Source organism: Chiloscyllium plagiosum, unplaced genomic scaffold, assembly GCF_037043375.1.
Source record: "Chiloscyllium plagiosum isolate Xiang-an unplaced genomic scaffold, Cpla_swu_hap1 HiC_scaffold_11, whole genome shotgun sequence".
In the NCBI taxonomy this organism is placed as follows: Eukaryota; Metazoa; Chordata; class Chondrichthyes; order Orectolobiformes; family Hemiscylliidae; genus Chiloscyllium; species Chiloscyllium plagiosum.
The window spans coordinates 11,562,713-11,575,541 of record NW_028270149.1 but is presented as its reverse complement, the minus strand read 5'-3'; the positions used below and the strand labels follow the sequence as shown (position 1 = coordinate 11,575,541).

Genomic DNA, 12,829 nt, shown 5'->3' with positions numbered 1-12,829 from the left:
AAGGTGGGGGGAGGGGAAATTAGAAAACTGGTGAAATCCACATTAATTCTGTGTGGTTGGATGAGGCCCAGCATAACCATGTCCATGGTGGAGTGGGAGAAGGAGTGAAAGTGTTCAGCCACAGGGAGTTGCGGTTCCTTCATTTGTGTGGGACACATACGTTCGGGACACCACCCATGCCCTCCACCTCCTCCGTGACGTTTGCTTCCCTAGCCCCCAACACTTCATCTTCACCATGGACATCCAGTCCCTATACACCTCTAGTTGCCATAATAAAGGCTTCCGAGCCCTCCATTTCTTCCTCTCCCAGCATCCCAACCAGTGCCCCTCCACTGACTCTCTCATTTGTTTAGCTGAACTGGTCCTCACCCTCAATAATTTCTCCTTTGAATCCCCCGACTTCCACCAGATGAAAGGGGTAGCCATGGGCACGCGCATAGGCCCCAGCTATGCCTGTCTCTTTATCGGTTACGTGGAACAGTCCATCTTCTGCAGCTACACCGGCACCATTCCCTTCCTCTGCTACATTAATGACTATATTGGTGCTACCTCGTGCTCCTACAAGGAAGTTGAACAGTTCATCAACTTCACTAACACCTTTCTCCCCGACCTCAAGTTCACCTGGACCATCTTGGACACCTCCTTCTCCTTCATGGACCTTCCCATCTCAACGGTGATTGACTCAACAGGGTCATCTTCTACAAACCCATTGACTCCCACAGCTACCTGGACTACACCTCCTCTCACCTTGCATCCTGTAAAAACGCTATCCCTTACTCCCATTTCCTCCACCTCCACTGCATCTGTTCCCCGGAGGAACAATTCCACCACAGAACACACCAGATGGCCTCCTTCTTCAAAGACTGCAATTTCCCCACCCACATGGTTGATGATGCCCTCCAGCACATCTCATCCACTTCCCGCACCACCGCCCTTGAACCCCACCCCTCCAACCGCAACAAGGACAGAACCCCCGGTCGTCACCTTCCACCCCACCAACCTCTGGATTCATCACATTATCTTCCGCCATTTCTGCCACCTACAAACGGACCCCACCACCAGAAATATATTTGCCTCCCCTCCCCTATCTGCAGTCCGTAAAGACCATTCCCTCGGTGATTCTCTATTCAGGTCTATGCTCCCACCAACCTGCCCTCCGCTCCCAGAACCTTTCCTTGCCACCGCAAGCATTGCAAAACCTGCACCCACACTTGCCCCCTCACCTCCATCCAAGACCTCAAAGGATCCTTCTACATCCGTCAGAGATTTACCTGTACTTCCACACATGTCATTTACTGTGCTCATTGCTCCTGATGGAGTCTCCTCCACATTCAGGAGACAGGTCGCCTACTTGCAAAATGTTTCGGAGAACATCGCCTGGACACCTGCATCAAAAAACCCCACTGTCCCGTGGCTGAACACTTTAACTCCTCCTCCCATTCCGCCAAGGACATACAGGTCCTGGGCCTCTTCCATCGCCGCTCCCTTACCATCTGCTGCCTGGAGGAAGAATGCCTCACTTTCTGCCTTGGGACCCTCCAACCACATGAGATCAATGTGGATTTCACCAGTTTCCTCATTTACCCTCCCCCCAACTTAACCCAAATCCAACCTTCTAACTTGGCACCATCCTCATGACTTGTCCTACCTGTCCATCTTCCTTCCCACCTATCCACTCCACCCTCCTCTCCGACCTGTCACCATTATCCCCACCTTCATCTATCTATCGCAATCTCAGCTATTTTCCCTGCAGCCCCACTCCCCTCCCATTTATCTCTCAGCCTCCAGCTCACAAGCCTCATTCCTGATGAAGGACTTCTACCTGAAACGTTGATATGTCCTGCTTCTCGGAAGTTGCATGACCTACTGCAGTTTTCCAGCACCACATTCAGACTCTGATCTCCAGCACCTGCAGTCCTCACTTTTTCTTAGTTCCTTCCATATACACACCACCCTCTGTGTGAAAATGTTGCCTCAAAGGTCCCTTTTAAATCTTTCCCCTCTCATCTTAAACCTATGCTTTCCAGTTTTGTATTCCTCCACCCCCTGGAAAACACCTTTCCTACTCACCTTTCCTATGGCACTTATGATTTTATAAACCTCTATAAGGTCACCCTTCAATCTCCTATGCTCCAGGGAAAAAAGTCCCAGCCTATACAGCCTCTCCTCATAACTCCAACCTTCTAGTCTCAGCAACATCCTTGTAAATCATTTTTGCACCCTTTCCAGTTTAATAATATATTTTCTACAGCAAGGCTCATTGTTAGCAGGTTGTGATTTATATACAGAGTTAATGTCTGCTTGTATGTGAAAGGAAGGAAGAAAACATGTCAAATCAAATAAAATACTTCCCTCATTTCCTCAGGACTTTTGTCGTTAAGTAACCATTTTAATTTGGCACTAAGGAGATTAGTGAAGACACAGGATTTAACATGGTTTGTGGAGAAACATTGAATTTTAATGAGAAGAACAAGCGAAATGAGGTAAAGTATTTTAAAAATGAAATCATATTTGACATTTTTTTTAATAATACCTTGCAAGGTTTGACTTTATAACTGGGATAACTGATTAGATAACATAAAATTGCTTCACTCCCAAGAGATAGATGTTTCGTAAACAGGTAAATGTTTTTAAGTCCTCACTAAACTCATCATTTACAACTTAATGGAAACCTATGCAGTTAATATTGTTTTGACTTATCATGAATGACTACTGAAAAAAAAAATTACTGCAGTTAATTTGTCAGAATTTATGTCTATTCATTTAGTATGTGCCACAAGCACGAAATCATGTTAAAATGTGCAACTGTTCACCGGGAGAAATAATTAAACATAATTCAGCATCAAAAAGTGGCAAAGTCTTGATTGAGCTGATGCTTCAAGCTACTTTGTTAAACTGCGCACCCACAGACATGCTACAGCTGATCGACTTTCCTTTCAAGAATGATAACACATTTTTAACCAGAAGCTAATTTGCACACAGGCTCTTTTATCAGAGAAAACAGGAATTACGCTGCAAAGACTTGTGCATACATTTAGCACTTCACTTTGGAGCGCACTCACTATAGGTCCTTTAATGGGAAGTCACTCTCACTGATTGGACAGAAAGAGGTAATTTAGGCCAGTGTTCGTGTCCTGGGCTAGCCCTTTAGAAGTACGGTGCCGTTGATTTTACACCTCCAGAACCTTCGACTTAGATCTGCAAAATATTTAATTTCTAATGAGCGGCACGGTGGCACAGTGGTTAGCGCCAGAGACCCAGGTTCAATTCCCGCCTCAGGCGACTCTCTGGGTGGAGTTTGCACATTCTCCCCGTGTCTGCGTGGGTTTCCTCCGGGTGCTCCGGTTTCCTCCCACAATCCAAAAATGTGCAGGTTAGGTGAATTGAACATGCTAAATTGTCCGTAGTGTTAGGTGAAGCGGTAAGTGTAGGAGTATGGGTCTGGGTGGTATATGCTCCGGCGGGTCGGTGTGGACTTGTTGGGCCGAAGGGCCTGTTTCCACACTGTAAGTAATCTAATCTAATCTAATCTAATCTAGGTCCTTTTTGCAAGCTAAAATACATCTCCTTCCATTGTCTTATGACAGTGAATTTTGGATCATAATTATTTGTTGCAATAAAAGTTTTTCATCTTACCTTTGGTTCTTTGGCTAATTATTTTAAATCTGGCCCCAGTTTGTTGAGTGTCCTGTTGATGTAAAATATTCTCTACATTTCCTTAAACAATTCTATCGACTCATTTTGCCATCACCAACAATCGGATCCATTCTAAAATCACTTTCTTCACTTTCAGTACTTTCAATTGTGTTTATAGTATTAATTAAAATGAATGAGCTAATATTATAGAATCCTGCAGTGTGGAAGCAGGCCATTTGGCCCATCAAGTCTCCAACAATAGACAATAGGTGCAGGAGTAGGCCATTCTGCCCTTCGAGCCTGCACCACCATTCATTATGATCATGGCTGATCATCCTCAGTCGCTATCCTGTTCCTGCCTTATCTCCATAACCCTTGATTCCACTATCCGTGAGAGCTCTATCTAACTCTTTCTTAAACGAATCCAGAGACTGGGCCTCCACTGCCTTCTGGGGCAGAGCATTCCACACACCCACCACTCTCTGGGTGAAGAAGTTTCTCCTCATCTCTGTCCTAAATGGCCTACCCCTTATTTTTGAAGACCATTCCACCCACACCCAATCCCCACCTCTGCATTTCCCATGGCTAACCCACCTAGCCCTGAACACTATGGGGTAATTTCCCATGGCCAATCCACCAAACTTGCACATCTTTGGACTGTGGGCGGAAACTGGAGCACCTGGAAGAAACCCACGCAGACACAGGGAGAATGTGCAAACACAAACAGTCACCCAAAGCTGGAATTGAACCCAGGCCTCTGGCACTGTGAGGCAACAGTGTTAACCACTGAGCCACATATTCATTACACAAGGAAAATGGTAGGATTCCCAGTCCATTATATATGATTGTCGTGAATTTTTTATATGTTATCCTAGTCCTGAAAAGATGTCACTGGACTTGAAATGTTAACTCTGTTTTCTCTCCACAAATGCTGCCAGACCTATTCAGCCATGATGTGGAGGTGCTGGTGTTGGACTGGGGTAGACAAAGTCAGAAGTCACACAACTCCAGGTAATAGTCCAACAGGTTTATTTGAAATCACAAGCTTTAGGAGCGCTGCTTCTTCATCAGGTGAAGTGCCCTGATAAAGGAGCAATGCTCAGAAACCTCATGATTTCAGTTAGACCTGTTGTGATTCTCCACCAATTTTTGTTTTTGTTTCAGATTTCCAGTTTCTGCAGTTCTGGAATCTGCAGTTTTATTACATATGTTTTTATAGAACATAGAACATAGAAAAGTACAGCACAGAACAGCTCCTTCGGCCTACGATGTTGTGCTGAGGATTAATCCTAATGTAAAATAAAATAACCTTCCCTACGCACCCCTCAATTCACTGCTGTCCATGTGCATGTCCAGCAGGCGCTTAACTGTCCCGAATGACTCTGCTTCCACCACCACCACTGGCAATGCATTCCATGCATTCACAACTCTCTGTGTTTTTATGATCTGGTAGTTTCTGAGCTGAAAGCAGTGTGGGTTATAATTGCAAGCCATTGTTGTAATTCCAATCAAATCAACTTTAAACTGGTTTCAGTAACTAAAATGGGATTGTTGCCTCCCGCAAAATTTTAATGGAACTGACATCATTATCGAAAAGAGGCAAATCAAAATACTTGAAGGTTAAAGAGCAATGTGCTCCATTTAATTGCAAGCAATTTAATCAACATTTCTGCCCAATTAGCCCTTCATCCACTTTGCAGTGCTTGCAATTGAAAAAGACTCTGGTTTCGAGAAGAGAAAACGATTGATGGTTCAAGACAATTTCTTCCTGTTACAATTTTCTGTGGCTCAGTTGTGATTTGGTTGCATTCGAGGCTTTTTGCAATCGAAAAGAGAAATTGGCAGCAATTGGGTATCTGATTCAATGGTTACTCAGGATGCCTGGTGTGGGAAAGATGAAAACATCAGTACAGACGTGTAGCAGGGAACACTCCTCTGAGGTTAAGTGTCTGCCATGTTGTTGGAGTAAAGGCAGTCTGTTTTTATATTAAAGCTGACCTGCTAATTCATGAGTTCTACCGGATCAAAGGGTTAAATTGTGAGCACTTGTGTCCTGAAGACTGCAGTGTTGTAAGTGAGTTGGATTGATTTTCTGTGCATAATGTACATTGTGTATCCATCCTCCACTCATTGTACACTGCTGGAGAAATAATTGTTCTTTTCCTGGGAGACTTTTCAGTTCCATCTCTGTTTAAATAGATCCGGTCATATTATTTGCTGAGTAAGTGTGTCATCTTCTAAACAGTCTTCATTTTCTTTTCATAGAATCCCTCCAGTGTGGAAACACGCCCTTCGACCCAATAAGTCTACATTGACTCTCCGAAGAGTAACCTACCCAGACCCATTCCCCAAACGTCTTACTGTACATTTAGCCCTAGCTAATGCACCTAACCTTTAAATTCCTGAACGTGGTGGGCAATTTAGTTTGGCCAATTCACCTAACCTGTACATCTTTGGATTGTGGGAGGAAACCATAGCACCCAGAGGAAACCCACGCAGACACGGGGAGAATGCGCAAACTCCACCCAGACAGTCGCCCTAGGATGGAATCGAACCTGGGTCCCTGGCACTGTGAGACAGCAATGCTAAACACCAAGTGTACTCTGTTTGATGTGAGTGCAACTTCACTGTACATCTGTACTTGAGTACACATGACAATAAATCGAAACACTCAACCTTGTCCTTCCGGTTCATTGGTCAATGCATTCATGTCAATGATCACTTTATAAAGGGACTTCCAACATTTTTGGGATTCTCCCCTGTCAATATACTTCTACCAGGTTATCTAACAACTCATGGCAATATACTGTGACCAGTTAGCTGTCCCTGTATTTTGTTTGGTGTGGGTGACTCCCCTTATGAAAATGACATTTCACATGACTCAGATGCACCATATCCATCCACTGTCTGTTAGGCTAATCTCTGTAGATTGTGAGAGCATGCAATCTCTATACAATATCCCATTGTGTCTGTACTGCGTCAGCAGATTAATTGTGCAATGTGTTAATTTAGCCATTTTTGCTTGCATATGTTTCTTTCCAGAACCGAGAGCTGATCTCCATGACACTTATTTTGATGAAGTAGCTGGGAATCAGCACAACACAGAACACTTCATTTAATTATCATGCAGGTTACAACAATTGCACAGTGATGCTTTATTTAAGCTTCCTGTTGTAGCTAGAAGAATCCTACGATGGGAGGGCAGGGTCAGCATTCATAATTTGCAGCTTGCTCAATGGACACATTTTATGCAAAGGGATCCTGGGAAATTTTTGTTGACAAAAGAGTAGAATATAGCCTTGTTTTGTGCAATGAATGTTTGCAAGTTTGAATCCATTGCTTGAAGGGGTTTTGGGGTCTTGTTCATTTAAATCTTTCAAAAGGTGTTGGACAGATTCTTTAAAGTGAAGAATTATAACAGGATATGAAGAAGGAACATGGGACTAGAATCTTAGAATAGAATTCTTACAGAACAGAAGAAGGCCATTCAGCCCACTGAGTCTTCACTCATCCACCAAAGAGAATCCCACCTAGATTCCTACCCTATCCCATAACCCCACAGTTACCATTGCTAACCCATCTAGTCTGCTCATGCCTGGACAACATGGGGCGAGTTAACAAAGCCAATCTATCTAATTTGCACATTTTTGGACTGTGGGAGGAAACAGGAGCACCCAGAGGAAACCCTCACAGACACAGGGAGAGCATGCAAACTCCCAACAGACAGCCACTCGAGGGTGGAATTGAACCTGCGTCCCTGGTACTGAGAGGCAGCAGTGCAAATCACTGAGAAATCATGCTGCCCTAACTAGATTATTCTTTGAAAGAGTTAAAATAGACTTGATGTGCTAAATATTTTCTTTCTGGTTTGCATGATTGCTTGATGCTATGATTAAAAGTATGCAACTTGCTCAATGGCTCCATCACAGATTGAATAAAAATGTTGCTTTATGTAGAATAAGTATAATATTTGTTGGGAATTTAGAGTCCTTGAAAATACCTATGTGAAGGAAACTGGGAGAGATGGAGATATTTGGGTAATTTCTGAATTGAAGAGGGTTTACTGTGTGACCACTTGGAACTGAAAATTTAAAATGAGTTGTGGTTATCTACTATTAGAGAAATCACTGTGGAAAGAAGTCAAGCCAAGCTTTTAAGAGTTATACGTGATATGTTTTATGGTTTTAATTGCTGGACAAATTGACTTAAAGATGCCCTGTTTGCAAAGTTACCTAGCAACAGCCTTTGGACTTCAGTTGCCATTTTTCCCAATATATCTAGACCTGTCAGTTGTCAAAGTCTTCCAAACTAGAAAGCAAAACTGTCTCTTCTGAAGAAAGTAAGGAAAATATCAAAGTCGAATCTGTTAGAAGGACTCCTCTCTTTTAGAGTCATAGAGATGTACAGCATGGAAACAGACTCTTCAGTCCAACCCATCCATGCCGACCAGATATCCCAACCCAATCTAGTCCCACCTGCCAGTGCCCGGCCCATATCCCTCCAAACCCTTCCTATTCATATACCCATCCAAATGCCTCTTAAATGTTGCAATTGTACCAGCCTCCACCACATCCTCTGGCAGCTCATTCCATACACGTACCACCCTCTCTGTGAAAAAGATGCCCCTTAGTCTCTTTTATATCTTTCCCCTCTCACCCTAAACCTATGCCCTCTAGTTCTGGACTCCCCCACCCCAGGGAAAAGACTTTGCCTATTTATCCTATCCATGCCCCTCATAATTTTGTAAATCTCTATAAGGTGACCCCTCAGCCTCTGACGCAAATATCATGGGAACCTGATAATGTCAAATATCAGGATTTCTAACTAACTCTCAAATGAAATCAGGTCTGATTTGAAGATGTTATTGAATCTAGGATTGTCAGTATTTCAATCTCTGCAACTGAAAATTGATCCCAAGAAACTTTCCCATTTCACATCAAACTAAGAGTTTGGACACTTAGCCCACACTGACATTTATTTTCCTTTTTCACTTTATCTTGAATCCATATCATTTCTGCAGTGTTACGTTATCCTGTGAGAATGTGTGTGTTTGGCATGAGGGGGAGATTAGTTAATTTTGTACGTCATTTAGTTGTTAAGTAGTTTTGCAACTTACGGATAGTTCTCCTATAACACTGTAGTTGTGTTCCAGTGAAACCTCACTTAATAGACATAATGTGGTCTATGGGAAAAGTGGAGTTGGGGCAGGCTAACAAAAAAATATCACTCACAATGGCTCAAAAATCACCCAACCCTCTAACAGAAAGTATAGCACAGCCTGAATGAAGGTTGAAATCATATTTAGTAATGGAAACAAAAGTAAATTTAACATACTGCATTTAAAATAAAAATGGAAGAATGCTGCTCTCTGTACAGTACCTCTCACAGGAGGTTGCTCGTCAGCAGCTCACATCGACACATGCTCAGAATGAAGAGCACGAATCTGTCCCTGCTGGAATCATGCTCTTGCATGATTCTCTAATTCTTTAATGACACTATTGCCAAATTATCCCAGAACTACCTGAATAGGAAAAGTTAAAAATCACACAACACCAAGTTATAGTCCAACAGGTTTAATTGGAAGCACACTAGCTTTTGGAGCGCTGCTCCTTCATCAGGCAACCACCTGATGAAGGAGGGCGGTCCGAAAGCTAGTGCTTCCAATTAAGCCTGTTGGACTATAACCTAGTGTTGTGTGATTTTTAACTTTGTCCACCCCAGTCTAACACCAGCATCTCCAAATCATGAATCGGAAAAGTTTGTTTCCAATAAGTATATTATTTTTGAGTGAATTACAGATCTAGTGGATATTTATTGTGAATAGTTGTATATGAGAGAGAAAAAAACCCACCAATTAGTTAATTAAATAATATATTTACACCTTGGTACGGTATCATAGAATCAGAGATGTACAGCATGGAAGCACATCCTTCGGTCCAACTTGTCCATGCCAACCAGATATCCTAACTTAATCTAGTCCCATTTGCCAGCACCAGGCCCATATCCTTCTAAACCCTTCCTATTCACATACCCATCCAGATGCCTTTTAAATGTTGCAATTGTACCAGCCTCTACCACTTCCTCTGGCAGCTAATTATATATGCGCACCACCGTCTGTATGAAATGTTGCCCCTTAGGTCCCTTTTATATCTTTCCCCTCTCACCCTAAACCTATGCCCTATAGTTCTGGACTCTCCCACCCCAGGAAAAAGACCTTGTCTATTTACCCTATCCATGCCTCTCATGATTTTATAAATCTCTATAAGGTCACCTTCAGTCTCTGATGCTCCAGGGAAAACAGTCCCAGCCTATTCACCCTCTCCCTATCACTCCAAACCTCCAACCGTGGCAACATCCTTATAAATCTTTTCAGAACCCTTTCAAGTTGCAGAACATCTTCCTATAAAAGGGTGACCAGAACTGCACACAATATTCCAAAACATTCCGAAACAATGTCTAGTACAGCTGCAACATGACCCCCAACTCTTGTACTCAGTGCTCTGACCAATAAGGAAAAGCATACCAAACACCTACTTCACTATCCTATCTACCTGTGACGCCACTTTCAAGGAGCTATAAACCTGCACTCCAAGGTCTCTGTATTCAAGACTCCCCAGAACTCTACCATTAAGCCAAGCTTGATTTCTTGTCACTTCTTCCCTCAGAGTTATAGCATCTTATAAAATGTTTATATTCATTTTGAACTCACTGAAACATAAGAATTGGGAGCAAGAGAAGGCCACTCGGCCCTTTGAGCCCACCCTGCCATTCAATACTATCATAACTGATCTGATAATACCACGTTCCTGCTTACTCTCAATAACTTTTCATTTCCTTGCTGTGAGATATCCTATCTATCTCTGTCTTAAATATATACAAAGAGTCTCCTCCTGCCAGTTTTTGAGGAAGTGAACTCCAAAGAATCATGACAAAAATAAGGAAAAATTATTGAAGAGGAAATGTTTGCAGCGTAAGGAGTGGGGCTATTTGGAGCTCTTCATCTTGAACCAAGTGACCTCTTCATTGCTCTAAGAGTGTAAGTGATCCCCCTGTGCTCATTGCAATGCAGTGGGCATCAATTAATGACTCAGCCACCTATCACCCAGAGAAGATACAGTAGAAAACAGGTGTGGAGGCAGGTAAACGAGTTTAACTGAGGCAGGTTTTTTAATTATAATGTATTTTATGCAATGTAGATATCACTGGTTATGTCAACATTTATTGGTGATCCTTACTTGACCAACAGGCAATTAAGAGTTAAGTAATCCAAAGGGGTTTTACAAATATATTAAGGACAAAAGGGTAACTAGGGAGAGAATAGGGCCCCACAAAGATCAGCAAGGCAGCCTTTGTGTGGAGCCACAGAAAATGGGGGAGATACTAAATGAATATTTTGCATCAGTATTTACTGTGGAAAAGGATATGGAAGATATAGACTGTTGGGAAATAGATGGTGACATCTTGCAAAATGTCCAGATTACAGAAGAGGAAGTGCTGGATGTCTTGAAACGGTTAAAGGTGGATAAGTCCCCAGGACCTGATCAGGTGTACCCGAGAACTCTGTGGGAAGCTAGAGAAGTGATTGCTGGGCCTCTTGCTGAGATATTTGTATCATCGATAGTCACAGGTGAGGTGCCAGAAGACTGGAGGCTGGCAAACGTGGTGCCACTGTTTAAGAAGGGTGGTAAGGACAAGCCAGGGAACTATAGACCAGTGAGCCTGACCTTAGTGGTGGGCAAGTTGATGGAGGGAATCCTGAGGGACAGGATGTACATGTATTTGGAAAGGCAAGGATTGATTCGGGATAGTCAACATGGCTTTGTGCGTGGGAAGTCATGTCTCACAAACTTGATTGAGTTTTTTGATGAAGTAACAAAGAAGATTGATGAGGGCAGAGCAGTATATGGACTTCGGTAAGGCGTTCGACAAGGTTCCTCATGGGAGACTGATTAGCAAGGTTAGATTTCATGGAATACAGGGAGAAATAGCCATTTGGATACAGAACTGGCTCGAAGGTAGAAGATAGAGGGTGTGGTGGAGGGATGTTTTTCAGACTGGAGGCCTGTGACCAGTGGAGTGCCACAAGGATTGGTGCTGGGCCCTTTACTTTTTGTCATTTACATAAATGATTTGGATGCGAGCATAAGAGGTACAGTTAGTAAGTTTGTAGATGACACCAAAATTGGAGGTGTAATAGACAGCGAAGAGGGTTACCTCAGATTATAACAGGATCTGGAGCAGATGGGCCAATGGGCTGAGAATTGGCAGAAGGAGTTTAATTCAGATAAATGCGAGGTGCTGCATTTTGGGAAAGCAAATCTTAGCAGGACTTATACACTTAATGGTAAGGTCCTAGGGAGTGTTGCCAAACAAAGAGACCTTGGAGTGCAGGTTCATAGCTCCCTGAAAGTGGAGTCACAGGTAGATAGGATAGTGAAGAAGGTGTTTGGTATGCTTTCCTTTATTGGTCCAAGTATTGAGTACAGGAGTTGGGAGGTCATGTTGCGGCTGTACAGGACATTGGTTAGGCCACTGTTGGAATATTGCTTGCAATTTTGGTCTCCTTCCTATCAGAAAGATGTTGTGAAACTTGAAAGGGTTCAGAAAAGATTTACAAGGATGTTACCAGGGTTGGAGGATTTGAGCTATAGGGAGAGGCTGAACAGGCTGGGGCTGTTGTCCCTGGAGCGTCAGAGGCTAGGGGTCACCTTATAGAGGTTTACAAAATTATGAGGGGCATGGATAGGATAAATAGGCAAAGTCTTTTCCCTGGGGTCAGGGAGTCCAGAACTAGAGGGCATAGGTTTAGGGTGAGAGGGGAAAGATATAAAAGAGATCTAAGGAGCAACTTTTTCACGCAGAGGATGGTACGTGTATGGAATGAGCTGCCAGAGGATGTGGTGGAGGCTGGTACCATTGCAACATTTAAGAGGCATTTGGATGGGTATATGAATAGGAAGGGTTTGGAGGAATATGGGCCAGGTGCTGGCAAGTGGTTCTAGATTGGTTTGGGATATCTGGTCGGCATGGACGGATTGGACTGAAGGGTCTGTTTCCATGCTGTACATCTCTATGACTTTATGAATTTCTTAATGTTGGAAATCTGAAACAAAAATAGAAATTGTTGTGAAGATCTCAGCAGGCCTGGCAGCATCTGTGGAGAGAAATCAGAATTAACACTTTGAGTCCAGTT

General features: G+C 43.1%; 1 long non-coding RNA gene across 1 annotated transcript; it reads left to right on the top strand.

Moving 5' to 3' along the window:
- The first annotated feature begins 2,367 nt into the window (after positions 1-2,367).
- LOC148148750 (uncharacterized) lies at positions 2,368-6,218 on the top strand. Its single transcript, XR_015758567.1, has 3 exons — positions 2,368-2,483; positions 4,575-4,647; positions 5,902-6,218. It is a non-coding gene; the product is annotated as an uncharacterized LOC148148750 (long non-coding RNA).
- The last annotated feature ends 6,611 nt before the right edge of the window (positions 6,219-12,829 follow it).